Below are 5,000 nucleotides of genomic sequence, written 5' to 3' on the forward strand. Positions count from 1 at the left end.
AGTATTAATTAATTTTCCTTCATAAATCCGGCCGTTGTCTTAGCAACAATAGCTTTTTTTTGGGGGGGGGGGGGAATAGTCATCTCACTCACTGTTGTGTTGTAATTGCGCATTTAGTTCTGGCTTTAAGCGGCTGATGTAGATCGCAACAATGATTTTTGCTTCTTGTGACTCGACTATGTAATTAACACTCGTGCACTTGCACTCGCAGAATTGTAACTGTTACTGTATTTTAAATTTCAAATTGCTTACGTACTCAAATTGTAAAAGTATTTAAAACAGTGGAAAACTGAATTTCCTAGTATTTTTCCTGTGGTTTGTTTCTCAGCAACGGATTTCCATGACATATATCTTATAAAGAAGAGGAGTAAAATTGATAAATTATAGAAGAAACTTACCGAGAGCATGCTGGACTGTAATGGCTACTATCAGGGAGGCTATGAGACAAATCACGCGATTCATTTGTAACCTGTCGAACAACCAAAATGAAAAAAATAAATAAATAAAACTTTGGTCAGTTTTGTTTTCACAAGGACTATAGTGGTTATTAATTAATACTGTTCACTCTGTGTGTGCGATGTTTTAATAGTTTTCACGTTTATAGTCAGACGAATATCAGGAAAGAATATGAGTCCCCCCTAAATTTTAGGCCTATTCTGATTAAAATGATGTGAAATCTATAATATTATTAGTCATACTACGTTGTTAGTTCAATGCTGACTCTTGTTAAAGTGGCCGCGCAGTTGTGGAAACAATAGATAAAAACATTCCTTACATCATTGGCGCGATTTAAAAATGAAATAAAGTTCAAATAATTAACATGGGGCAGGGCAATTTCCTCTCTTACTTATAGTCTCTTGTTTCAATCTTGCCTTTTTTGCTTAGTTATCAAGCTCAAATTCAAAAGATGAAAGCATTACACTTTCATGTTTTTACCGTTATGTCATTTGTGTGTGTGTGTTTTTTGTTAAATTATTATTGTTGGTTAGTTTGAATGTGACGAACATTTAACCTACAAAGAATCATTTTATTGATACAGGGAAATTTGGTGTTATCAAACGTGTTGATAAAGGTCGAATTACCACCACGAACGATTTGGAAAGCTGACGTTTCGAGCGTTAGCCCTCATCGCTCTAACGAAGGGCTAACGCTCGAAACGTCAGTTTTCCAAATCGTTCATGGTGGTAATTCGACCTTTATCAACACGTTTGATAACACCAAATTTCCGGTTTCACTCTCCCACCGACACAGCACCACAGTTTCCTTACAAACTAGAAATTTGTTCATTGTATTGATAGTTATATATATCTACGGATCATGTGAAAATTTTACTGTTGCATTCACTATAGCTGATAATGATGTTTGAAATATCGAAACATGTTCCTTAAAACTCAAATGTGTGGTTGTATTTTTAAAAATAATAGTAACACTTGTATCAATTTAGAGATGAACTAGTTTCAAAGTTCAGGGTGGAATGCTTTTAGGAACAATGAACTTTCCATGAGTCTTTATCAAGGGACATACTTCGGTGCATTATGAGATGTCGTTCACTTGTTTTTGGTCCTTTATCTTATCTTTTAACGAATTCACTTTTCAAAAGAGGTACTTTACTTGATATTAGTAATAATATTTGATAATATTTTTTATCAAAGAATCAAAGAAACAGTTCCGGAAAAATAGTTCCAAAAGAATGAAATTCGAATCCAAAAAATAAATGTGTTTCCAACTGTCGTGCGGGATATACAAATAAAGGAGATCATGAGCGACTGGAATAGTCTCTCCAATGTCACCTTACCTTCGCTTTCCAGCTGTTTTACGAACAAACCTTTTATCATCAAAACCTGCTGAAGAAATATCGATTCCTCATCGGACATTAATCTAAGCATACACGGGAAAGCATTGCAATGCATCTCCGTAGCTTTAAACCACCGTGGAGCACTCGTCCTAGATATGCTCCGATAGTAGTTTGAAACAAACAGTTATAGAGGAGGAAAATAAGCGGGAATAAGTTAGTTTCTCTAGAGGTAAATAATAATAGTTTTTGAAATAATGGGCTCATGTTTAAACAAGAATAATGAAAAAGTAGACACGCAATAATTATTCCTCTTTAGTCCAGGATATTTTTCTTTCGTCCCATCCATCTATAAAACTCTTCACGCGAATTCCGAGTTCAAACCCTCCCCCCCCCACCCCCCTTCCTTCCTTCCCTCTTTCTCCTACCTAATTTCAATAAATTCTACCGATTACTCTGTGTTAAGTTTGTAAATAATGGTATCAAGCCATGTAAAAAAATGCCTTTTCTGTAGCTGGGAAAATATTAGAAAGTCTCAAGGAACTTCAATTTCATGTCATTCTTAAACTGTCACGGAGGTTTGTAGGGCTAGAAAAAAAAAGCAGCTCAATTTCCCAACGTTTTAATTATGGTTGCAGAAGAAAAACATCAATTTCCAGACATTTCGGTCAAGAATTAGCACTCACTCGGTTAATTTCTTTATAAAACCTTTCGGCGTTTTGAGGTAAGACGAAAAAATAAAGTGCGCTGATACCGACATTAATTGCAAACCTATCCGAGTAAAAAGTTCCAAGTGCTTTCTTATTAACAATTGTCATACTTAATTCTTGCATTTTAAGAACATATTTAGTTTTGAACATACCTTTTCAAGGAACGAGGACTAAAAGCAAGAGAAACGTCTGGAGGAGTGTTTCTGTCCGAGCAGCAACAAGCATCTGTCACCACCTGCTTTTGAAGCCACGCGAGAAGGGATCAGGTCGTCAATCTGACTTTTTTAAATATATAGTTCCCGTTTTATTAATTAGCCGAAATTATTACTAATATATATACATATTTAGGCAAGCCTAAAAGCAGAGCTCTTCAATTATCACACGTTTATGTTTATGCAATTCGCTGGCCATGCAACTTCACGTAAAGAATGAAAAAAACGCGGTTTCCAGCTCATGCAACTTCCCACCAAAGTAGCGCGACATTTCGCTTATTGAAAAGTTGAGCGTAAGGACGTACGGCCTTACGATGACGTCATAAACAAAATTTCTCGGGGTTTGCATGGTCGCCTTCGACCTTCGTCCCGCAGATCCTCCTTAATGATGATATAAACAATTCACTTATTCCACTTAAACTCATTCATTCCAACCGTGATGGTGAATAGTTAACATAATACGAGGAATAAGCAAAACGTCCGCACAGATTGTATGTAAAACCTTTCATTACGGGATTTATTATTCCACTATTGCGTCATTTTCTAGTATTTTTGGCTTCATACTGCTTTTACTGAGAATCGTACGGACTGCATAATAGTTGTAAGGTGCGAGTGAATGACAAAAACAACACAGACAAAACCATTCAAATGTCCTTTGTTTGCTTGAATAAACAAAATTCTCGGGCTTTGCATCGTGTTGGAAACAATTTCTTTTATTGAAAAACTCTTGTTCCGTCCGTATTTGCTCTGTTCTAAGCCGGGTCAAACCGGGACACTATAGTATAATAAGGCCTCTTCGTTTTCGGTAAGCGTATTAGCAGGCAGTGGGGTCATGAATGGTACATCTTTGAACGACATACCAGTCCGTGGCACCGGGTAATACGAGGATGGATGGGTAAAGTTTGCCCCCCATTTGGTTTCTCGCTTTATACTTATTAATGACTCCTTTGATATTGTACCGAAGTCTGTTCCATATTGAAGGAGAGCATCAAAGATCTTGCGCTTAAAATGCGAAAAAGCATTTAAATCCTCTGCTATTGTTGTAAGTAAAGTTCTCCAGTCAATGTTATTTCTGAGCTGTGGATTAATAATTTCGATTTTGCTCATAAGGCTCTTCACACCATTGAGTAGAAGGTCTACAAAAGTTTGTGCCTTTCGGGACACAGTTCCTTAGGGACCATTGGTTGCCGAGCAAGGGGTGGTACTTGGGTCAATTTTCGCTGGGTATGTGCCGCTGGCCTCTCAGAACCCCTACCCCTTTATAGTCTATTTTATGGCCAATAATAGACCCCGTCTTAGTCACTTTCTGTTTATGCATAAGCCTTGCATAAAGTCTTTTAATTGTATTTCAAAACGGAATGTAATGCGACTAGTAAATAGTAAATCAACAGTGCTACATTTCTTTCTTAACTACCTTTATTACCGTGAATCTCCCACTAGCCAGAATTTTCTTACCCCCAAACCCCCGACAATTTGCGACCCCATTCTAGTAACTCTATCGGGGAACTCTGTTGAAAATGCGACCCCATTATTGTGAATCCAGTCGTAAAAATGCGACCCCATCCAGCGGCACATCCCCATTTAATAGGAAGTTCCCCCACCCCGACAGCGACAATCCATTTTTAACTTCGACAAAGCGACATCTTTTCACTTTGTTATTTCGACAGCGACATGACCGACCAGGCCATCATGACTCTAAATCTTCTCTTCTGTTGGTTTTGCGACATGTATATTTCTTGTGCAAATAAAGAATTATTAAACAAACCATCATTAAACACTTGACGCACTTGTTATGCAGTAAGCGTCTTATGTCTCTTATTTCCTTTTTTGGTTCAAAGGTCGACACGTAGTCACGTCAGTCATGATTCTCTGTAACTTGGTGACTTTTATTGCGTCTGTGCGGCTTTTCTGGCGCTTTTTGTTAACGTAGAGTACGTGAAATGGGAAAACATTAAAAAAATCGCACAGCAGTCAGAGCATTCTCAAAAAAAGGAAAAGGAAGGACAAAAAGAGCCACAAGGGGAAAGAAAGGAAAGGTAAGTTGTCTGACAATGTTTACCAGTAATTACTGACTAATAATTACTTAGAGGGTTTTGACGGTCTTCCTTGCATTTAAGTGTCCAGAGATGACAGCAATTAATAATTAATAATGCGAGGGCTTAATTGTTGCTTGATTTTTACGTATTTCGATGACCGTATAAACACTTCTGTAGCCGGTTTTCACAGCATTCTCAAGAAAAGCAAAAAGAAGGACAAAAAGAGTTGCAAGGGGAAAGAAAGGAACGT

Source organism: Montipora foliosa, chromosome 7, assembly GCF_036669935.1.
Source record: "Montipora foliosa isolate CH-2021 chromosome 7, ASM3666993v2, whole genome shotgun sequence".
NCBI lineage: Eukaryota > Metazoa > Cnidaria > Anthozoa > Scleractinia > Acroporidae > Montipora > Montipora foliosa.